Source organism: Falco peregrinus, chromosome 8 (genome assembly GCF_023634155.1).
Source record: "Falco peregrinus isolate bFalPer1 chromosome 8, bFalPer1.pri, whole genome shotgun sequence".
Taxonomy (NCBI): Eukaryota; Metazoa; Chordata; class Aves; order Falconiformes; family Falconidae; genus Falco; species Falco peregrinus.
This window is the reverse complement of record NC_073728.1, coordinates 8,730,472-8,755,347: the sequence shown is the minus strand read 5'-3', so window position 1 is coordinate 8,755,347 and position 24,876 is coordinate 8,730,472. Positions and strand designations below refer to the sequence as shown.

The 24,876-nt window shown below is 45.8% G+C and overlaps 1 protein-coding gene across 3 annotated transcripts in view; it reads right to left on the bottom strand.

The window, feature by feature from the left end:
- The window catches only part of ACKR3 (atypical chemokine receptor 3), a 34,931-nt gene that overhangs the window by 7,171 nt on the left and 2,884 nt on the right, over window positions 1–24,876 (bottom strand). The window contains exons 1-2 of one of the 3 annotated variants that reach the window (XM_055812793.1): window positions 1,658–2,187; window positions 984–1,195 (exon numbers count right to left, since the gene is read on the bottom strand). The exons of the other annotated variants lie outside the window; for them this stretch is intronic. The gene's annotated coding sequence lies outside the window, so the exon portion shown is untranslated. Of the gene's footprint in view, window positions 1–983; window positions 1,196–1,657; window positions 2,188–24,876 lie in introns of those variants that run through there. 3 annotated transcript variants of the gene reach the window in all.

Genomic DNA, 24,876 nt, shown 5'->3' with positions numbered 1-24,876 from the left:
AACCCAGCCGCTGAACACACACCCACGTGTATGGCTCCAAGAGCCTAAATCACCTTGTCTTTACCAAGCCAGTGTCCAGCCAGGAGGAACCGGTTAGCTAACACGTTTTATCCAGCACTTTTTGAAAGATACGCAGCATTTCAGCACTAGCATCCTGAGGGCTTCAACACCCCCGGAAAGCACATATTTTGTTTTCCCAAGGATGCTTAATCCTATTTCAACAGGCAATTAAAAGCTTGCATTAAAACCTGCTGGCAAACGCATGCTTAAAAAGACAGCATGTTTTCCCACAAAAGTGCCTAGCACAAGTTCTCAAGCTCAAAACAAGTCAGGGACGTGGCAAAACAAGACATTTTATTCCGTGGCAGAGCAAGGGTGCGAGGTTAAAAGGACTCCTAGCTGCCAGCAGAGAAATCTTAATTCTTGGAGGGGTGAAGAGATTGCTATTTTAACAGCTCTGTTTCTCAGCCCTTAATTCTGCCCCCGTCAAGGAGCAGAGTCAAATTTACACCCCTGCAAGTAAAGGCACAATTAGCCACAGCTCTGCTGCCAGCAAAGAGAAGATGAAGCTGTAGATGCTACACCTCACACAGCTCCAAGCCTGCAGTGAAGCTTGCCCGGTGCTCACCCTGTATTGTCTCCCAGCTGGGCCCCTGTGCATCCCCAGAGATCTCCAGCATCTCCCAGCTTGACATCACACTGGGGTGTCCTGGGGAGCACGTGGCAAAAAACGTGCTGGAGAAAGGCCTGACCTGTCGGGCATGTGGTGGTGCCTCTGTCCTCACTGAGATCTGGGCTGCCACCAGCTCCAAGTGCCACCCTGCAGGAAGAGCACAAGAGGCCACCAAGCAGGCCACCTGGACTATCCCATCCACCACCATGCTCACAACACTGCTGGGGGTTTAGGTGCCAGGGAAAGAGGAGAACAGAGGAACAGGATTCTCTGTCCATCCCACGAATAAAGAGGTTGAGATGTAAAGTACCTTGCCCTGAGCCCCGCTCTCCCTGGAGGAGGTCCTCCAAGCTTCACAGCTGTTGGTGAGCAAAGCGTTTCGGCATCCGCTTAAATTCTGAGCGCTCACCCAAGTCTGTGGACGTCAGTGGAATTGAAGCACGATGAGTTCAGACAACGACAGGGTTAGGTTTAAAAATAAGCATGTACTGAAGCACTTGGCTAAATCGGGGTCTGAAAATCCTAGAGAAATAAAAATAAAATTTTTAAAAAAAAAAGGCACTCTAGCAGAACTCCAGAGTCACTTCGCAAAAAAAGCAAGCAGAGCAGTTTTTCCTTACTCGGTGTGCCAGAAAATAACATCAAGTAGTACGATCTCTTCCACAGCTCTCCAAAAATACCTGCCAGTATCTGTAACTGCAAAGCTGCTGATTGTCCAGGAGTTGTAGGCAACCTCCCCTCTCCTGCATTCGCCGAGAGCAGAGCCCCTGCCGCCCTTTCCAGGTTCCTCCCTGCTGCTATCTTTTTAGAGCAAGCACGTTCCTCACGCAGGACAGACAGAGCCCATTCCCCTTCTGTTATGAAAGCCAGATTTTGCTCAGCATTCAGAGATGGAAAACCCACATGATAAGAAACCACTTCCCTAAAGCACAGCAAGCAGAGCTGGGCACCCCAGGTAAGTTCAGCAGAGGGTTGAGATGCTACCTGCTTGCCATGATTAATTGGTATCTGCTGCTGGTCCAAGCAGCTGTCCCAAGAGATGTGATCTCTGATAGTCCTGTGACCAGAAACTCCTTGTAGATACAGCTATCCAGGCAAGGTGATCCATTGCGCATTGAAACGAGACAGGCTGAAAGTGTTGAGGTTGTTCAGCCTGGGGATGAGACGGCTCCGGGGAGACCTTACGGCAGCCTGCCAGGGCCTGAAGGGGCGGCAAGGAAGCTGGAGGGGGCTTTTTACAAGGACGTGTAGGGATAGGACAAGGGGCAATGGCTTTAAACTGACAGAGGGTAGATTTAGATATAGATATTAGGGAGGAATTCTTTACTGTGAAGGCACTGGAACAAGTTGCCCAGAGCAGCTGTGGCTGCCCCATCCCTGGCAGTGTTCAAGGCCAGGCTGGATGGGGCTTGGAGCAGCCTGGGCTGGTGGAAGGTGGCCCTGCCCGTGGCACGGGGGTGGAAATAGGTCATCTTTAAGGTTCCTTCCAGCCCAAAGCATTCTGTAATTCAGGAAAGGGGGAAAGCAAAGCTCCACAGCTATTCACCCTGCTACAGTTGAGTCTGTAGCAACGTGCCAGGGAGGGACCGGTCACCTTCACAGGGCAGCAGATACGCCTCACTGGGTTTTTCTTGGGGTGCTTCCGCAATGAGTCTCTGCTTTCCCCAGACCGTGGGGGCTCTGCACGAGATCAAGGCTCACTCCACTGTGCTCAGTGCTGCAGATAAACACACCTAAGGGTGAGCTCTGACCCATGGAGATAGGTACAGCAGGAGGGGCAGGCACAGGGTGTTGGGCAAAATGCAGCACTGGAAGTCAGATTATTGTTTTAACTACTTATCCAATTGTTTTGCACTTACATTTTGTTTAACTGCCTGAACTACAACAGTATTTCTTTTTTTTTCTTCCAAAGCACAAGTTATTACTAACATAGGGGGGAAAGAAAAATCAGAAATTTCTCACAGTCCCCACAGCGTCTCCTTGCTGGCATTGGGAATGTGAACTGAAAGCATCCTCATTTTCTCTTAAGGCTTCCCTTTCCAACTGAGAGGCAGATGGAAGCTAACACCCAGCCCTGCCTACTCAAGTCAACAGAGAAATCTAAAAGGAAAAAAAAAAAAAAAGTGAGTTGGCAGCTTCAAGTGCTGGAAAGATTTTTTGAGGGGTGAGAGAGAAAGCCAATAAGGCAAAGTGCATGTATGTGTTGGGTGAGGGAGCATTTCAATAGCACAACAAATATCAAAAAGGGACAAAGGGAAACATTTCTGCATCGCACAAGAGAGGATTGGCACAGCAAGAGCAAGGCAGGAGCAGCATCACCAAGCGGGTGTCCAAAAGCAGCAACCTCACGCGTAGGCAGAGAACAACGTGCTGGCCAGGGGTGCAAACACCCACATTGGTCGATAAAGCCAGGCAGAGCCCTGGAGGAAATCAGGCTGTGATCCGTGAAGTGTACGAAGGTAAAAAAGAGCTTCCTGGAGTCCTGGGAGCCAGCGCCAGCCGGCTGCTGGATGAAAACGCAGCTCTCATTTCCTCCCTCTTCCAAGACAGCTAGTTCTCTGTCCTCTCTCGGTCACGTTCCTCGCTGCATTGGTTGGATGATGGATGGAGGAACAAGCCACTGGACTAACAAAAGGAATAAATAGATGACTACATCAGGAGTCACCTCTGAAATCGCAGGCAGAAAGGAAACGAGCAGCGAATTTCCAGCAGGCAGCAACTGTGGTACTGCCCAGCTTCACTTCCCCTACCAACAGAAAACAATCAAGTCATGTAACGCCAAACCATGCCTAAAGCAGCGTCAGCAGCCCGCGGCAGCCGTCAGGAAAGCCACAGGGCTGGTCTCCTGTCCAGCTCCATCCTGTCCAGTTTGGAAGAGATGCAAGATGAGGAAACCAAGGGGAAGAGAGCAGAAGTACCCTCCTCACTGCTGCACTGCAGAAAAGCACTACTTGCATTTGCCGCAGCACAGGAAAGGCACTCATACTCATAGGCAGCTCCAAGGAGACCCATGTCCTCCCCTGCGGAAGGATGGAGCGAGCCAGAGCTGCCCCAAACTGAAGGAGGAGAGGGTGGGAAAGCCGAGGCACAGGGCACGGTGGCGATGCTGGGTGGGACACTCAGCATGACCCGGCATGCTGTGCTCACACTTGCAAACACACGGTGTTACCCTATTTTACAGCTAGGAAAATTGGCAGAAAGAAGTTGACTTCTTAGAACTACAGAGAAAAGGAAGACATGCGCAGGCAGAGGCTGCCAGAGTGACCACAACCCATCCTAGGGCAAGGCTCCTGCTTCCCCTAGCCTAACCTAAACCACTACATCAAGCAATAGAAGAGAAATTGCAGTACAGGACTTCCCTTTCCACTCCATACCACCCACCCGTTAGTTTAAAGGTTGACGAGATTTATATTTTTATTTTTTGCAGAAAGCCCCTTATGGGCCGGCTTCCATCTATGCTGTAGCTCCAAAGCTGTATTTTCAACTTCACCACCATAACAATTAAGGACCACATTTAGGAGGAAGATTTTAGAGCATGAAAGCTGAGCTCCTTGGGATATCACAGGCCTCCAGCATCTGCAGTCTGAAGCGCCACACGCTGCAAGCCTTGTAAAAACTGGCTGGTAGAAATCTGTTTTCCAGGCTGACTGTCCAGCCTGGGGACGCTGCCATCAGTGTTGACCTCTTGACAAGTGATGGTGAGCAGCACTGATTCAGAGAGACAACACAAAGCACGCAGCACTTTACATGGGTCTCGATCAGCTGGGCCACCCAGGATTTTAACTGTTCTTTTGTCTTTTTCCCCCGCAAGATGCAGCAGGAGAGAAGTTAATGCTCCCATCAGCCGTGTGGCAGGGCACTCTCCGTCAATACCAGCGAGCTTCCCAAAAGCCAAGCGCCAGTACTGCGTGCATCCCAGCAGGATCTGCTGAAGAAAGGGCTGGCAGAGCAATCAATTTACTATTTTCAAGGCGATGAGAGCTTTTAGGAGCAATCAATTGGTGGTGTAATTAGGAATATTACCCATGTAGCTAATAATTATCGAAGATGGCTCTCTCCTTCACAGTTCATTTCCATCTTACCCTTCCACTAAATAAAGGTGTTACTTATGGATGTTATTTGCGGCTTCATAATCTACTGTCATAGGCATTATTGCCATTTATTTGAGAGAGTGCTGGAGCATGACCATGAGGAAGATAAAATAGGACCCTGAGCCAGAAATCCTGCCTGAAGCAGCTAAGCAGCCAGCAGTGAGGATTTTTCAGAGACATTGATTTTTACATAAACAGTATCCATAAACTTCTCCCCTCCGCACACTGCTGTCTCAAACTAGCAAGGTGACATTAACGTGTCGGGGGTAGGCTTTGACAGAAGCCATGCTGCAGAAAGCTGGACTCTAACTTGGCAAGTGGCATGCCGAGGACAGAGAGGAAAGAAAGGAATTTGAATTAGGATGATGGGATCCCCCCCGCCTTCACTTGCTTCCATGGGAAAGAGTCCTGCTAGGTGTAATAGACTGAATACTACATGCCGGTAAGAAATAAAAAAATCATTAAATCATAAATCTTTTGGAAAGGGGATCTACTGGGGAGATTATATTCGCTTTTCATGGACATATTAATTCAACGGTGGCATATCATATTGTTCTCTGCGGGGGAAAAAGACATATTGTTTTAAAGTATGATATTTAGAGCAGTCCTTTAGGAAGGAAAGCAAATATAATCTTGGCAAGGAAAACCAACTGCATGAGCACTGAGTAAGGGACATTAAAAGCAAGGCCCAAGACCCAGCTGCCGAAAGTCAGCATAGCTTGACTAGAGTTGTTGGAGCTAAGCCCATGCATGGGAGCTGAGAACGAAGGTCACCTCCACTTAGCCACAGCTCCTTGAAAATGTTAAGTAAATGAACAGAAAAGGTAATTTTTTACCAGGCCCATTGTGAACAGTCACTGTGTGCTAGCAGGCAAAAGGTGAGAAGACAAAGACATCATAGCTGCATTCAGTTTGATGTTCATTAGTTGGGAGCTATTTGTCCATCTCCTTCTGGATTTCTTCTGGCTCGGCGGTGGAAACTGCCAAGCTCTCCTGGCTCTCATCCAGCCAGACGCTCAGGATTTGGGCAGAACTAGATGGCCAGCTGCAAAACACGGGCTCACCCACACCCTCCCTTGGCCACTGCCCAATCTGGACTCCGTGCGTGCCTGGTCTCCGTTCTCCAGGAGGCTCCAGCCCTACTGTGGCACACACCCAGAAGCGTCTGCAGCAGATCGACATCTATCTCCTGCCCAAATTCAGTCAGAGCGAGGCCAATGCACTCCTCACTCCGGTGAGGGACCATATCTGACTGGCATTTGAGGAGCACCCTGCACACAGCCAGCCACAGCGCACAGGTGAGGGAGATCTCTGCACACAGGCAGCTTCGGCACAATGCTGGGGCGGCACTGGTCTCACGGCCCCCTTTCACAGCTGTGGTCACACGTCACCCTTGGCTTCCCACCTCTCTCCCGACCCCACAAGCTTCGTATTCCTTTGAAATGAGAGCATCCCTCCCCGCTTTCTCCATCCATACCTGAGGTGAGTGTTCGAATCTCCTCCAGCTTGGCTCCATGCATGGAGGACACTGGGACGGACTCCTGCCCACTGTGCAGATTCTCCAGACACCCACCCCGTGCACAAGTACCCATCGAGCCCCGCTGCCTCCTGTAGCAGATCTCCCCTCGTGAGAAAGCTGCGTATCACAGACAAAAACACGTGCAGACCTGAGCTCAGCCCAGCTTCACACCGCACCACAATCCCAATCCCAGTCATCCCAAGCAGTGTTGTTCTGCCATATGGCTGCTCTTCTAATAGCTACGGGAAGGTCTTCAGCAAACATACAAGTTACTGTTCACGGCTGTGTCGTTCCTCTGTGATAACTCACCATCCAAAGTAGCTTACTGCAGAGGAACAAGGGAAGAAGACAGCTTAAGTTTGCCACACCAAGTAACGGTGGCTGCTGGGCAGCTCTTGCACCATAATACACTTCGTGCCAGTTTGACCACGTCGCACTCTGAACAAACTCAGGCACAAGTAACTCTACTGGGCCCATCAAAGAAGACGGGATTCACTTATCACCTGAATTGCAGGACACTGCACAAGAGAGCACACGCATGCAAACTCCTGCCAGACTTCTCACTTTCCTCCTTCCTTTTGCCAACCCAGCTATCTCGCTGAACACCTTCCCATCCATCCCAATGAGGCATTAAATCTGAGGCATCGTTGCTCCCACTGGCAAAACTGCAGACAGGATTGTTCCTAGATAATGAAATAACCAGGTAAAATAAAAAAGGGCTGATGAAACATCAGCCACAAACAGCCAAAACAACAAAGTCAGTGCACACAAACCACAAAGACTCTTATTGCAACATTAAGTCAGTCGTACGTTATTTATGTGTTTGCCATATGTGTATTCAACTACCTGCTCAAGGTGAAAAACACTAATAAGGCTGTATTTTTCTCCATACCTGGGCCAGGTTCCCAGTCGAGACAAGCAGTTTATGCTAGCCAAACACTTGGACAATTTTTGTTTCTGTAGAAACCTCTGTTGCTGGGGTCCTTAAAACTGGCTTTAGGTGCAAGGCACATTGGCGGCAGCTCGCAGCTCAATACTGTATGAAGCAAGAGAGGTCTTGGACTACTCAAATTATCCAATGCGAGCACAAGAAGGAGGCAGCTTGTGCTTTAGCTTCTGTCCAGGGCCCCTGGAAAGTTAATCCTATCCGATTACACTACTTCTTTTTTTTCCATAGAAGAAATAAACAGTCTTTTGTACTAAACATAAGGCTGCCTTCTTTTGAAAGAAGATTTATCATCCAGGATAAATTAATGAGTTCATTCCATTTTTGTCCCAAGTCTTCAAAGCGCTGCTTTTACTTCACGATGCAATATCAGTTGGTTCTGCCCCTGTGCCAGGCAGTCCTCAAGAGATCCAGAGAGAGGGGCAGGGGAGAGAAAGAGTGCATGCACAAATGCAGATCATCTCATCAGTTGCTTAAAGCCTGCACACCAAATTCCATGCACGCACGTTACAGCCATGCAAACGCACATATAAGAAGCTAGGACCGGCTTCCCTTCAGACCACAAACACCAGGAATGCAGTGGGCTTTGAGCAACCTAAGTTGAGTGAAAAATGTCCCAGCCCATGGCAGAGGGGTTGGAATTAGATGATTTTTAAGGTCCCTTCCAACCCAAGCCATTCTATAATTATGGTACGACATTGTTCAGTAAAAGAAGTGACTGGTGGATGACAAAATCTGCTGTGAGTTGCCCCAGGAGAGGACCCAGCTGAGAAATAAAAAGGATGGCTTGGTTGCCTTCTCCACACCAACAGGGATCCCGTTGTACTGAGTTGAAACCTTGAACTCATTACAATGTCACTCTGTCTTTGGATCCGATATCCTGTGGGGGAATCTTCTGGGAATGTATTTTGGTTCAAACTTAGGTCAAGGAGAGTTGACTTGACCTGAAAATAAATCCAGGCGATCTCAAGCTGAAGACCTATTGACTACTGTTTGCAATACAATAAAGCGAGGAGATCAAACTCGGCTGAAACCCAGGGTTAACATAAATCCAAGGAGAAAGGGGAACAAGAAAATTCATTCACCACCATGACAAAGGGGACATTTTTTGCATTGGCAGAATTCAGAGCTTGAAAGCGCTTCCCAGGCAGCATTTTTAGCATCCCATATGGTAAGTGCATGCTGTTTAGCTGTGCTGATATCTTCAGCAGACTGGCAGTAAGATAAGAGGTACGCGACCGTATATGTGTGTAAAAAAGGTTTTGTGGGCTTTTCTTTTTTTTTTTCTTTTTTAACGTCACTAGATGGAGTTCCTCTGCTCGCACACAGGGAAGCTTTTGTGAGAAGTATTTTATATGGATCCCCAAGGAAAGATCTCAGTGGACGGGCTCTGAGCGCTATTGTGTGCACGTGTACGTAGTAACTCTCAGCAACTTTCAGTTTATGGTCCAGGAGAAATGCTCATTGTACTTGCTGCAGCTCCAAGATGAAACCCTGCTCCTGGCTTGTGCTAAGGGGAGTTGTATGATTAACTTCACTGAAGCTAGCCTTTCTCTTCTTCCAGGAGCTTTTTTTTTTAAAAAGAAAAAAAAAATGTTTGCTGGATAAAGCAATTTTTCAACGAGCTGAAACTTCCCAGGTCTGTACTGCAGGGGGGCTGAGAGATGCTCCCTACCCATGCTGCAATATATCCTCAGAAAAAAATAGAAAATCGCTCTCCCCCAACTATCCTCCTTCCCAGACCTCAGATCCAGAAGCAGCAGTTTGACTCACCAGCCCTTTGCCCAGACCCATAACATACCCATTTTAATAAATTTTCCAGCTTCTCAACGTGGCTGGAGCTGCTGGTTGTCCAGCAAATGCTCAGGAGGATCCTCTGTCCGCCCAGTGGCCAAATCACAGTAATTTGATAATTCTACCAAAGTTAAAACTTTAAGAGTGCAAAACTGTCCTACAAGGATCTAATGCATGCACCCCCAGAACAAGCTGTGGATAATAACAAGATCTCATGATCCTTGAACATCAGCTTTTAAGATGCCTGTAAGTGTCCTCAGGGCTACCCTCAGCTCAAGCCTGCCTGTGTTTCCAGCCTGAAACAGCTGGTTCGTCTCACGATAAATATTAAATGTAGTTCAGTCCTTCAGCTTGCATTCATTATCTCCCCATTTTGCGGTAAGTATCTGGTCAAATCCCTCTAGTCTTTCCACCACCCCCTTCTCCCAAACATGCAAAGGGACAGACACCTTCTACACTTTGCCAGGGATGAAGCAGAGCAGCTCAGCTCATTGCAGCACAGAGATGCATGGGGCTGTACCCTGGAGCCCCGACAACATGGACAGTGTGGGAGCTTCACCACGGACACATCAACCCAGACATGACTGACCAGGGTAGCTGCTTTCAGGAGATGAAAGAAGTCTCTGCCATAAGACATAAGTGCCACATTCCCCATATGAGTGCAACTATTTCTAAACACAGCTCAGGGAAAGCTGCATATTTATTTTTTTTTTATTTCACTAAAACCCATTTTATTAACCAACTTGCGCTCTAATGTAGATGGTCCCTTTGTTTATAGAATAAATTATGCTGCTTCTTCCCATCTCCCGCTGTGGTTGCATGATTCCTGGTCAGATTGTAGGATGTTTGATCTAAGAATGTATAAACTCCACTAAACAAAGCTGCAATAGAAAGTTGAATAATAAGTCAAGACTCCAACCTCTCCAAGAAAAAAAAAGGTGAGTTTGTCAAAGTAACATGCTGAGAGAGCCTGGGAATCTTTCAGACGAAATAAAGTATTTTAAGAGGGACGCAATATTCAAACTCAGCATTTCACATCTGCACCCTTTAAAACTGTCAGGAACTTCACCCCTGGCTCAAGTGAAATCTTCGTAAATTGGGATTTCTTTCACCACCGTGTGAAAATTAACACTTTCAATTGCAATTAGCAGTACCACAGCCCTGCTCACACTTTTGCTCAAAAAACAAGTCACACATGAATATTTACAGCCAACCAATGCCATCTAACAGGCACTTTCTAGTAAAGACATCCCCAGCCCATGTCTCTCCTCCAGATCAGGAATGAGAGAAGAAAGACACAGATCAGTCTCCCTGAAGTGCTAGGTGTCCAAGCACCGTTTATCTCAGGGAGCTCTGGGACAATCACAACTCATCTAACCTGCAGCACAGTGGGGATGCTCTGCAGAGGACAGATCTAGGGGTTATACAGGTGGAAGTGCAAGTATTTTTTAAACGGACACATTTTCCCTTCACAAAAAGTACCCATCATCACAGTAGCTGTATTTCTCAACCCCTGTCCTCCCTGGGACACATATTGTAAGGATCAACTTAACCCTTCTTTTTAAAAGTCAGTTCCACCTAGAACAACAAAAACATGAGGAAAACCAGTTCTGGAGATTTTCCACCGATCAGCCAAGGTCTCCGTGATGATGAAACCTGCGGTGTCTTTTATCCATTTTCCTGCCCCTTCTCTGCTCAGATATCCAGTGCGTTGTGGTCAAAGTATCCAAGCCCTTTCTGCACAGTGTGGCAGCTAGCACCAATAAAACTAATTGGAAGAGGGGGAGAATTATTGGGTTTAATATCATAACCCTGATGGAGAAGTTAAGCAGTTCTTTTAATACAGCAAACAGTCTTCAGCTTAAAGCTGTGGCCATTTCCACTCCATCTCCCCTGACCAGTGGTGCAATTAAACCTGAAGCAGGACAAGAAATACAAGGAAGGGAAGTCACTAAGGAGAAAGGGGTGGAAAAAACCCCAGTACTACCTCATAGATAGTCACATTTCAAAGCATACAAAGAAACCCCTAGTGAAGCAGTGAAAGCCAAGCATTCCTTCTCAAAAACATAAAAAGTTATGAGCTCGGTTACAAGCCTTCCCAGTACATGCTGACATGCTACCAACCAGATCTGGAGCAGAGACTCTGTCTAGAACTTTAAAAATGCAAGTAAAATATCATGCCTTGCAGGGTGTTCCATCCCCAAGCCAGTCTGAAGTCATTGACAGAACTTGATGGGTGGTGTTTCATGTGATTTACTGGGGAGCCAGAGGCCACCCTGCTCCACCCTTTGAAGCAGCACGGCCCATCCTGTCCTCCTCTGCCGGATCTTTCATTTCCAGGGTCTGCTCCATCACCTTTCAGCTGCACCGAGTTCATGAGGTGGAAAAGAAAAAGAAAATTATTTCCCAAGCATGACGTTACTGGCATTTGTTAAAGAGAAAAAGCAGATTGCTAACGCTCCTTTCCATTCTCTAAACAGGCAAAAAGTTGTTCACCGGAACAGCTTCCAAATGAAAATCCAGAAAGAAATTTGGAACTCATCTCAAGTCTATCAGCGTAAATCAGTGGAGCTCTCACTGTCCTCGTGGAAGCCAGGAGAGCAGAAAGCAGAGAACCATGCTCCTCCAGGTTTGAAATACTTACTTCAAACTGGATGCCAGGAAAGTGAACAAAAAAAACATTTGAAAGGAGAAGGTGGCTATTTAAGGGATGGAAAGACAGATTGTATTTACAGGGTCATGGGATAAGTTTAATGTCTCATCTGAAACAAATTGAGAACTGATTAGGCACCCAAAATGAAGCAAAGACTGAAGCCATTTATTAACTCCTGCTTGTGGTATTAGAGGAAATTCAGTTTTAAAAGCAAGTTGCAGATAGCTCTGGAAAATGCCTTCTCACTTTATAGAGCATTTTACAAGGATGAATCAGGTACCAAAGTTCTTGACAACAGTTGTTTTGCTTGGCTTTCTTAAAAAAGCAAACAAATAAACAAACAAAAACCCCAACAATGCCTTGTGCTGCCTTACGGAAACTTCAGGGTAGTCCTGGAAAATTCCCTGGCCCACCAATAGAGATGGAGGGAAGCTTTCCAGCGGGCAGGCCCTGGATAGGAAAAGAAGTTTTCTGCAGGAAAAAAAAAAAAAAGAAAAAAGAAAAAAAAAAAAAGTTGGGTTTCACGGAAATATTTCTGTTTTTCAGAAGGCCAAAAATTTGAAGGAAGGACGTCTTCATTTTCAGGCAAGGTTAAATGATCATTTGGTCTAGATCAACGACTACTCCCCACCCTTTGTGGGTGAAGTTTTCTGCTGGAGCTCTGTTAACATGATTCATCCAGCTCTCTCCCAGGAGAGACATTGCTTCGTTGGCATCTCTCCTGTATCTTGAGAAACACAGTCCGGCCAGAGGAGAACGGAGGCAGCTGCTCCAGGCAGATTGCTTTTTTCTTGCACAGACCCGTCGTGTTTCTTTCACAGAAACAGGAGGAGTTAATCATGTTCTTGACACGAAAAAGCAAAGATACATTTGGTTTTTTGAGCCAGGCTGCAGTGATGAGAGTCAAGATGCTGATGTCAACCGCAGCGGTGTAATCAGCATACACCCACAGCTGGCTCCAGCAGCAAGGGAGGGTTCCTTAGGAATTACTACGTGACACCAAGAGACCAAGCTGAGAGCAGCAGGACTGCCACCAGGCCAGCTGCAATTTCTGCCCGTTGGTCTAAATCCCCTGCATCCCCGAATGAGCTATTAATGGTCAGATGGATGAAAGCAAGGTCAAAAGGCACTTCCAATAGGTCTGCAAGATCTTCACTGAGCCGTTAACTGTTCAAGGCAAGAGGCCCACACATCAAGGATGATCGGTCTTACAAAGCAGGCATTACATGCACTTTGGGAGCTTTCCTGGTTTTTCAAGACAGACGTTTTATTCTTCAAGATTTGAGCACGAAGTATTTATTAGCACAGGCACGTGTTTGGGTAGCTGGGACAGCCAGCCACAGCGGGTCAAACATCTGGAGCCCATGACCAGTCACTTCAGAACAACTTCTGGTGCGAGCGAGGATGTGCTGGGAGGTCATAAGCAAAACAAGAATGAATTTAGGGCAGTCACTGGGACTCATAATTGGTCTCTCAAGTCTGCACAATATGTTTGCACAGAGCAAAAGGTACTGCTCGCTGCATTTTGTGCTGTAACTATCAATAACGCTTTGTGATTGCCCAGGAGTTCAGGGCAGGTCAACATGCCATGAACAATTCCTTTGCTACAGAGATCAATGTTCTGCCGTGACTGGTATTTACTTTATGCCCTGAGCGATACAACCACTACTAGTTCTGCACCAGCTAATATAAGCAGACGAGGTACGCTGATGATATCTCAACCCCTCAAGATTTGTTTTGTCAAAGGACCACCATGCCCTGCCTTACCTACAAGAATTTGCTGGCGTTCATTAAGTGTGCCTGAAGGAACAGTTAGCTAGACATCCTGACACCAAGGCAGAACTAAAGACTATTTCCCCGTGTTTACTTACTAAACAGGAATCTTTTGGCCTTTCCACTCAAGAAAAACACACCCTTGTAAGATTTCGACCAGCATTTACATCCCCATAACAAATCCACACAGATTAACACAGTACTTTAGCAGGGGAATGCAGCCACATTAAGTGGCTACAAGTGTTTTCAAGGTCATTATGGTTACAAGTTACACAACACAGATGATAAGGAACACTGGGAAAGCAAAGTAGGAATCCAGAAAAACAACTGAAGACAAAACAGCACATCAGATGCTCTCATTCAAAGCCTCAGATGGTCATATCTTGGGGAGCTGTTACACAGAGCTGTTGAGCTTCGAGGCTGTTGCACAGTAAAGTCGCTTCAGGCACCTGTCATTTTAGAAGTCAACAGAGCACTCTTCCAGCAAATTTCCTGCTGGGCTTCTCCCAAATAATGTAAAACAAAGCCATCTACTCACTCTCAAAAATTATTTGGGATGACATATGCCTGCTTTCACTAGCAAGAGGCAACTGAGGCTTTTCATCCCCTGCGTACACTTGGTCATTGAGGTCCTCTCTGAGTTACACCTGACACCTCACATTTTGGGACAGTTGCCTTTGACATCCTTAGGATCTGATGCTACCAGCTCAACATGAGACAGCCTATCAAATACTCCATCAGAAAGAGGGCAAAACACTACCAAGAGTCAAAACATGGCTCTGCTGAAGAGAATACAAGTTATGTCTGTCCAAGCCACCCAAGGTTAGACTTGGACAAACACACTCATCAGCAACTGTAAAGCTGTATAGTTTGAAAATACAACTGATCGCACCCACAGAGACAAGGAATTGCTCACTGAGCCTTGCACAGTAAAACCAGAGCTGCTCTTTACTTCCCCAGCTAGGAATCCCACCAGCAGCAGTTGGACTCAGCAAAGACAGTCTTCTCCACAAAGCCCTCTGCTTTTCAGAGGGACAGCAGGGCCATCAAATCTTTCAGCTGTACCACATCATCAGGACACACATTAGCACAAATTGGGGGACGTGAGCACTGATGCTTGCAATCTTAACAGCTTGGCTTGCACTTGCCTAGACTTTCACCCAGCCAGGGTAGCAGCTAGCTTCAGCGCATGAGCCACAACACAGCAAGAGGACATTCCAGTGGGGGTCCCTGAAAGAGGATTCAAGAAACAAAATTACCACCTTTATAACCTTTTCAGGAGCTTCAGTGGCACACATTTGGCACATAGGTTCAGGAAACTTTCAGACTCATTCCCATCTTCCTTTTCTCCCTCCTGTAGATGATACGAGGGTTTTCATGTGAGCCTGATGCACATCAGTGCCATCTGTAAGGACCCTCATTCCTGGGTATTTACAAATGTTTTATTGCACAGCTGAAAACCATGAAAAGAAACAAATTATGAAGCATCTTGAGTGATCATGCACTCCCATGAGGCAGTTAAGATACTTATAGGAATAATTTACAACTGCATTATAAAATCCCTTGTCCTTTACAGTGATGCTGATGCTACAGAAAAATATAAATCAATACTGCAGAGGGCTTTCAAAAGTGCTTTTACTTAAGGTTTATAAACAGGCTATGATGTCCAAGTTAAACGTGGGGGTTGCAAGCCTACAAACCAGCTACGTTCTTCCCTTCTGCAGGCTTTAGGCTGTCAAATCAAATGCAGAAATAGCTTCAAAAAAGGTTCAGAAGGTGTAGGCACACCCCAAGAACCTGAGAAATCGTGCCTGCTCTTACAGACACAAAGCCATCTGAACTACTGAGGAGCAGGAAAGCTTTAACACATGGAGAGTTACAGGCTTTTGGTCACACGGAGCTATTGGCAGCTGCCCAACTCATTATGCCCAGCCATCCTTTGAAGGCTATCGTTTTGTGAAACAGAAATCAATACCCCACACACTGCCACAAGCTAAGCCAGGGGGTCGTGACATTATATCACCAGCAAAGCGAAGAATGAAGGGATACGTCAGCAGCCCCAGGCATAGATGGTTCTCCCTCGGCATGGGATAACGTGCAGGTCAGGAAGCACAGCACCGGTTGATGCTGCAATATGGAGCGAAGGAGGGGAGCCAACAGCACATCTCCTCCAGGTTACTGCTGCAGATCTGGGTAGCATCAGGGAGCCTGGACTCCCGTCCCTCCAGGCTAGCACAAAGGCAGGTGCTGCTGATGGGTATTTGCAATAGCCCTGCGTGGCTAAGCTGACAACATCAGCCTGGTGTCAGACTGATGACTCTTACAAGCACTGCCTCCACTCAGACCCCACAACTCAATACAAGAGCATTGCTTTATCATGAAAACATCATTACAAGTTGCAAGGGAAATGCACCTTTAAGTGAAGCATTTTAACATTGATCAACCTGAGGAATCTGCGTTAGCAATGGACAAAAAAAAGGCTTTAACCACATCCGACAGGATCACTCTTGTCCAGGTCTTTGGATCTCTTTGTTGCCCCATCAAGACGCTATGCCACCCTGCTGGGCTTGTACCCCTCAATGCTGGAGGCTGGCTCAAGCCACTTTTCATCCCTGTCTAAGAAATTATCACAGGAGACTTCATGCAATTAGGCCTCAAAAATGGGGATGTCAGTCCTCCAGAGGAACTAAGCCTGCCTCATGAAAGCTATTTCAACCTTTGCTTTCACTGCACAAGGTGGGTTTTTTTTACCCTGAGGATTTATATCAAAGCAAGACGCTAGTCAAGACACGGCAAGCCACTGTAGTTTTTACCTCTTTGTAGCTCGCCAAGGTGAATGTCAGTGGAAAAAAAATCTCAGAGGTGACCAGGCACAGAGATGGCCATCTAAAGTTACATGCCTCGGCACAAGAAAAATAAAAAACCCACCCCTATGTTTTTAGTAAAAGCAAACCTGGTCTCTCTCAGCGACAGGACTCCATTTAGAAATCGGCACCAGGAGCGTAATGAGCTGCACAAAGCCAGCAGCTCACACCTCGCTATTTCTCCCCACAGTCCAACACGTCTCTCAGGATCCATCGCCTTTTTACAACCCAGCTAAACACAGCCCATCCCAGGGACACCGTACCTTTCAGTCAACATGTGCTTTTTCCTCTGAGCTGGCCTGGTGAAGGATATTTTATATATATATAAATATATATATATATATATAATTTTGTGTGTGTGAGTGTAGGCAATATTTCTCAGGGTAGCTCTAGTGTCTTATGGGATTCGAGGCACACACTGCAAACTGCTGATACTGCGTGCAAGAAATAACAAGGGGAGGATGTATAGGGATAATATTTGTACTGAATGTATGTTTTTCAAGAGCATACTTAAAAAACAGCTGTGTAAGCAAAGTGGGTAAGGAGAAGCATCTCTGGTAAAGTTCTGCAGCATGCAGGCTGGAGGTCAGCTCAAGAACAAGGTGGATGGTGTATAAAGAAAATCTGAGGCTCTGGATAGTGCCCTCAGTTTTCCTGCTCCTTCTGTTTTTGACCATCCCTGATCTGTGCAATCTTTCAGCTTGCAGTACAAGCATCAGACATCCCCAAAATAAAAAGCCTGCAATGCTACGACTGCTTTAAATAAACCCTACTGAGCCCAGGCTGCTGCACCTAGCATGCCCGGCCTACCTGGATAGGAACTAGTGCCCCAGCAAGACTTACCATCTGAATGGAGATAATGCTTCCACTTAAGCAGCCACCACTTACTCAGCCAGTGCCAAAATCCCAAGGCTGACAAGATTAGGGAGAGGAGACGCTAGTTCTCATTTCACCACTCCCCTTAGCATCTTCCTCTGAAAAGCCTAAGATTTATTATCTGGCCAAAACATATCTTGTATTTGCTCCAGTCATGAAAAGCAGCAACAAATTGAGAGATGGAGCAGAATAGAAGTTTTCTGAGAGAATCAGCCTCATAAAGCTTTCCAAAGTTGCAGCTGACATACCCACTGGATAGATCCAAGCCGCTCCTAAAAAAAACACCCAGAAAAGAACAGTTCCATCTAGAGAAAAAGTTACACGTTGCATTTTAGATGGGCTGGAGTCCTACAGCATATATTTTCACGGGGAATATGCCTATGCAACAGCTGTTCACCTGGACCATCCATCCATCACTGCTCCAGCTACCCAGGCATCCCAGAAAATGTGGTCCAATCCTTCTTTTTTCCTCTGGGATACAGCATTTATTCTAAACTGAAAACAAAGAAAAGCTAAATATCTTTCAGCTTCAAATACTGCAGAAGTTTTATCCAAAACATTTCCTAAACATCTTCACTCAGCAAAAGAGGGCTGAGGTTTTAACTTCTTACTGTGCTTTAAATTTTTATTGTGTCTCTGAAATGGAGACATCATAAAAAAAGCTAGTCTTAATCCATTTCTTCCCTAACTGTGTTCAGGGGAAACTACATAAAGAACTAAAACAAACATTTACAGATAAAAACTGTATTTAGCTTTATGCAGGGGTAAAGCTCTTCATTACTGTACAACTATTTTGACCCAGACATTTCCCTACTGTAGCTGATCCAAAAAATATCTGCAAATTTCTCCTTTCGTTTTTAGTCTGGTTATGAAATGCCAGAGGATATCAACATTAATAAAATCTCCATTCTTTCTGGCCCTCACAAACAAGCAGAAATTGTCATAAAACAAGAAAGAAAATAAGAAACTGATTCTTGGCTGAACTATAATTAAGTTAAAGCTCTGGAAGTTCAGGGAAAGCTACATTACACAGATTTTATTTGATGAAATCAATTATACCTACGCTGGAGATAAGTTAGTGATTTAGCTTTGCTTATGCTAATGCCTATAACTTCGGGGTGGGTTTTGCCTGGCAGAGAAGGTGGGGATGAGGTGTGGTATTAATGAGATGTGCTTAGGCAGGAATGTGCCTCTTGATTCCAGGAAGGGAAGATGGCTGCAGGGAGGCTTCCACACAGGAGAACCGACGGCAGACTCCTCGGGACCATCACCTGTGGCATCTGGATGCAAGTCCAGGCATGTTCTGACAGCAGCAGTGCTTATTTGCTAACGTGCTTTTCCAGAGCTCACAATACACAGAAGGTTTTTGTGACGTTTTGAACACTGGGAGGGGTGGGGAGATGTGAATGTCTTCTGGAACTTTTGGTTCGGGTTGGGTTTTTTTCCTCTTTTCTTGGGCTGGGCTAACTTTTGGCTGTTTATTTGGTTTTATTATTACCAGTTCTAGTTAATGTAATTTAATAGTTAATATAATACCAGCAAATACCAGCACTAGAATACTGCAAAAGGGCAAGACAGAGCAGATCCGCTTGTGCAAGTAGAGAGCAATTGCTTTCCTCTCTTCTGAAAATAGTGCATCCACCCTAATACAGCATCAAGTGCTAGGGGAAAAAAAAAAAAAAAAAGGACAGGTTAAAAGCAACTGTGAAAATTATCTCATCTAAAGATACTTGGGAACTAATCACCTCTGGACAGGAGGGAGAGCCTTACAGTACTCATTTGACACTGGAGAAATCAAAGGCAAGTCCAAAGGCTTCACCTGATTTCGGAAGGGGGCAATTATCTGCTAATGATCCTTGCTGTAAGGCAGTCACACTGAGCTGGATACAAAGCTTAGAAAGCAAAACGGTCCTGGTGCCAGAGATAGGTGCCACCTCTCCTTTAAACTGCATTACTCGGAGACTGCTAATAAACTAAAGACCAGGGAGAGCAGCATCCCCATCCTGCAAAATGCCAAGTACTGTGGTTTTGATCCAGCAAACATACATGTGAAACAGCTTTCTCATGCCACCGCTGCTGGGTAAAGTGATGAGCACCATGCAAAACATATTGCAAGAGTGATGCCGTTGGTGACACCAAGTGCCTCAACTGCTAAAGCTGTAAGAGGATCCAGCTGTCCATCCTCAGCTGACAGATCCGACGCATGGAAATCTTTTGAAAAGAGAAGAAATTGCTCGAGTGTCCTATTGCAAACCAAGTTTTTGGAGGCTTCTTGCACCACTTGATAAAGCAATGCATTTCCACAAAATGAAAAAACAAATGAGCAAAGTCAAAACCAAGTTTTTGTTTGCTTTAGAGCAAAGGAACCAGCCCCCAGAAGTGAAACCTTATCTTGTGCCTCTAACGGTCTGGATTCCTGTCTTCACCTCACTCCTGCAGTTTCCTTCACCAAGGCTGGCCTCTGACTGTCTCTGGAGGGTCCTCCTCTGGCCACATGAAAGGCTTTTCACACCCCTCTATGGCACCAGCCTTCAATACATCCTACAAGTCAGACTAGCGTTTAGATCCCTTCCTGCTAGATCCAGGCTCAGGCTGCTGAGCTTTAAGTCTCCAACACAGACATGGAGTCTAAACGTACCGTGAAGAGACCTAGAAACAAAGGCACTTAGGGTTTGCATAAATGGAGGTTTACTTAATTTGAAGGTCAACATCAGATTTCTGCTGTACCTAAAGTAAATACTATCCATTAACGGAGGTAACATGGCATTTATGTTTTCATACACACACTAGAAACTTAAAAGCTACAGCACTTAACTTTCTAAGCATCATTTTTAATACATTGTACATCTATCCATTTTCAGCCATGCAAATGCATTGGACTGGGGGGAAAAAGAAAAAAAAAAAAAAAAAAAAAAAAGGAAAAACAAAAAACCAGCTGTTCCAGAGATATGCAGCCTTTTTCTTCAGCTTCATAGAAATGATGCTGAGTTCAAACTGCCCAAAGTGAGACACATCAGGGAAGTTCCTATAGCTTGGCACTGCATAGGTACCCGTGCCAAGCAAGCTCACACCTACCCACAGCATACTGCTGGGGCACATGTAAGTGGGTGAACCAGACAGACCAAGCAGGGTGTGGGGAGCAAGCCTGAGAAGGTGGTGGAAATTTTAAAAATAAAAATAAAAAAATAAAACAAATAAATCAAAGCTTCCTGACCAAGTTCCCAGCTGATATCACATACCAGCACCAGCTGGTTGCTAGTGGATATAGTCCATATGAAAACAAGAGGTCTGGTTTCTGTAATTCACACCAAGAGCAAATAGGCTAAGCCCCATTGCACCGACTGAAGTTGTCTTTGAGAAAAGCATTTGCAAGGCAAGTTCACTCTTCTTTCCACATGCCAGTGAGGGATGCCTGCTTATCGCAAGCACTTCTGTCCTGGTCAAGGACAGCAGGTGATGGTGCCTGGTGCCAAAGGCTGGTGCCTGCAGACAGGGAGCCGGCGCTTCTAGTTCCCTGACAGCAAAAAGTAATACAAATTCCCATGGACTGCACCCATTTGCAAGTGATTTAACCTCATTTCACCCACTGCTGCAAGTTATTCTTATGCATTTTGCTTTCCCAGACTTCCCCATCGTATACAACATTTCTCACAGGTCCCATCTCCATGACCTTTCGGTTGTCCTACTCACTCACCTGTATATATGAATGTCACCTGTAAAATACAGTCTCAGTCAGATCTCCCTGACCTATTTGCACCCTACAAAAATTCCTCATGCTAACATTAGACATGCTTGAATTAGCAAAGAAATGAAAACAGGCCCCAGGGAAGAAGTGGGCTGGAGGAAAAGACAGAGATGTATTGCTGAGCAACCGTGTCAAGTCACAACTGGCCACATTAGCCATGTTTGAGGGTTCCTCGTGTCAAAACAACACCTCTGTAGCAAAGGAAGAATCCTGCCTGCCCAGTCCTGCATCACCCTGGGCTCTTTTGCCCCACACAGGCTTCTTTGAGGCATCAGCATCGGCAGCTACACGTCCCATAGCTCCGTGGCTCCATTGCTTTGCACTAGCCGAACCCATAAACCACCAAAGGTTTGGCTCTGTAAACTCAATGCTTTCGAAGACGCTTTGCAAAGTTACTATGCAATTCTGGGAAAGGAGTTCAGATAGGAATTAGTGACTTTTGTCTGGAATTAAAGACTTGCAAAGTTTAATAAAAGTCATGAAAATTCCTAAACAAACAAACAAACAAACAAACAAAAAAAAAAAAAGAAGAAGAAAAAACACCACCTGTTGTTTCCAAAACAAGCTTTTCCCCATTAACAAACACCAGGAAAGATTCCATCAGTTCTCTTACCCACCTCATAAAAATGGCTGAAAACGAGAAAATAAGTTCATTTTCTTTTCTTCTAATATCTCCTCAGCCTCCTTTTGTGCTTGAGGATCTCAGGAGACAGCACAGAGGTGATGAGAACACCAATAACCCCCTTTTAAAGTTGAGTCAAATGAGGCATTGAATAGTTTCTGTGATTTACCCAAGCAGAACCATAATCCCAACTTATTTGCATGTGAAATACTGTCTCCCAAATTAACTTTGCCAGTTGAAAATGTGACTCTGGGGAGGGGCAGGAGGGTACTGTCATTTAGTATACATATATTTATATTTCCTGGCTCAAGGGGGTATAAAACTATTTCCAATACTCATTAAGCCCATTTCATTAATGCATTTTTAATACTGTGATGTAGTTAAGAGCATTAACAATGAAAAAATACTAAATAGCCCTTCTCCAAGCACCCCTTCAAAAGCACATGAGCTGCAGGAGCAAAACACATGACTAGAAGAGCTGGGATTCTGAACACACAGGTTAGGCTGCAACAGCAACTCTGCAATGGTCCAAAAGAAAAAAAAAAACCTAAATAAAAGCACTCTTTGGCTCCTACTAGATTAATTGACTGAGAAATAAGGAGGACTTCTTTCCAAGAGCAGACTGACTGTTCCCCATCACACAAACTATAAGGGGTCTTTTATGTTAGGGAACTTTCTATCTGTTGTTCCTAAGCTCTCCAGATCTGACCACGCTGCCGTGTTGTAGCCTTCAACACAATACGGAAAGAAAATTGACCACCTTTAAAATAGCTCCACAGATTATAACCCTGGGAGAAAACATTCAAAAAACATTAACGGTCAGATTTAAATCCACAAATATAATGAAATGCACAGTTACTGATGAAACTCCCTCCTTAACAGACCGGACCAAAATCAACCCTGCTACAAACCACCCGGCAGATGAACCTGGCCCAGCCATGGCTCAGATCTTCCGTCATAATGAAAGCTTGTCCATGGTTTGAACCCAGCAACAATTAACCTTGACAGGGGGAGATAAGATTCAGGTTTCAAAGAACAGAGCATTTACTGGGGTTTTGTGTGCCTTCATGAGGCTTTGATTATTATTTTAATCCAGTTGTTTGTGGTTTGTTTCCTTTTTTTTTTTTTTTTTTTCTCCTCCTCCTTAATGGTAACATTGAAAAGATAAAAGTCTACGTGCTCGTGGCAGGAGCCAAAGGATGGCTGAAGTCCAACCTACCTCCACCCCACCCCACTCATCTGATATGCTTCCAGAGCAGGGGGAACCAGACAAATAGATGCTGTGGATAGCTTAGGACTCACTCGCCTCAGACTTTCTGGAAAAGGGAGAAGAACTCATTAGGCTAAAATGAAAGCCAAAAGTAGTTATGAGAGTGCTCTTTTAGGGAACTAAAATAAGAAGCCAACAGAACTTTACATTCTTCCCAGCAGGAAGCCTACAGTCATCCATGACACTGCTGATAGCCCTCCATGCCTGGCAAGGTTCCCACTCAACCATCTGGAGCTCATCCATCAAGGTGCAACTTTGAGGAAGGAGACTGAGCGCCTGGCAAAGGTGTTCAGAGAGCAGCTGGGAAGAGGGTTTTGGCTCCCGAGCTTCAGTGCAGTTTCACTCGACAGCAACTGAGGGTACATCTCTTCTGCAGATGGTGCAGCTGCAGATGGTGCAGGCAGTCCTAAGCTGACTTTGAGATAACTAGCAGTCACTGCTGACAGCGGCGGCAGAGTTCAGAACGTGCGCCGAAACCCTCCCGAGAGGCTAAGCAAGTAGTTGGGCCATTTGCCCAGGTGGCTGCTGCACTTTTATCGGTACCAAAGCTAGTTAAAGCCAGTTCACCTCATGTCTCCACGAACCACAAAGCCACCGCAGCTCCTGCATCATAGAGGAATACCTGCATCACTTCTGTTCTCACCAGCTGACGTTTTGATCTTGCTGATGTCTTCAGCAGAGCTCCATCCGTCTGAGGGCCAGGAGTTTGCTCTGCACCTCCGGCTCTCCTTTGAAGGTAGCAGTGATATTCACCCTCCTCGAGGGCTGTTAATGAGAGCGTGTTCTCTAGTTAGGTGGAAGTACGGCTCTGAAGCCTCTACTAGAGCTTTTCCAGACAATGCAGCCACAGGAGGTCTTTAAATAAGAGGAAAGAATCAAAGATAGGGAGTGACCTGGTCAAATCAGCTGGGGAAGAAGATGTAGGGGGAGGTGGGAGAGAGCAAGCGCACTGGAAGCGTTGCAGTTTTCTTCCCATGTCCATTGGGCAGCAAATAGCAGTGGCATAAAAGTTCACAAGTGCTCTCAATATTGGCAAATATCACACAGAAGGGCTTGCCATCCACACTTGCAGAAAATATCCACCAGCATAAGAGAAAAGCAAACTACAATGTAATATAATGGATATCTATATGCTCTTTATAGCCTCTCCCACGCATACACACACTTGTGTCCCCACAGTATTTTCTTGGCTGCACTTGCAACCCCTGGTTTTGCATTCACACAGCATGTACTGAAACCAGCCATTAAGTTAAACACACAGAATTTCCTTCTCTTGTCCTAAAGTTAACTTGGAGGACACCTTGTTGAAGGTGAGAGGAGTAGGTGGGGGAAGGAGAGGAATGAGAAAGGAACAAAATTTTTGCAATGAAGCTACCACTAGAGCATGTAAGAGCCACTCACTGCAGTAATGAAAAGACAGCCTAGGTTGAGCTGTTCCTCCCCAACACACACCTCCATGCTAAGATGAAGCTGCCACATCCTCCCTTGCAGTCCCATACCTCCCCTCCACAGAAACCCCCAAAGATGCAACTCATCCACCTTCAGGTAAAGCTCAGCCCTCTCTTACCCACAGCAGCTCCTCAAGACCCTTCCCTCCACTTTTAAATATTTTGTTCTTTGTTGGGATGCTGTAGGCACACTCAGTTCTCTCTTTAAAACTCCTGCAGCTCTCCAGCCTCATGCTAGGAGTGACCACTTACCTTCTGACAACCACGTTTGGCCAAAACCTGAGAAGCTCTTTTTCCGAGGGCTGTATAGAGATCAGGACTGCAACACGGCTTTTAAAGCATACTGCTTTCCCTGAGACCACTAGCCAAAGTTAAAGCAGTCTGTTTGCTAAATAGCAATCCTACAAGGATCTGCTACTGTGATCTAAATCACCTGGCAGAGGGCACTGGGGGAATGAGGAGGGCAAGACCCAGGGATGCACTTGGCCAGGCCCTGCAGAAAAGATGCACCTACAGGCAGAACTCAGCCTCCTCCCAGAGCCTGAAACGGCACCAAACCCACAGCTGAATCGTGTCTTATTTCAGATTTTCAGCCACTAGAT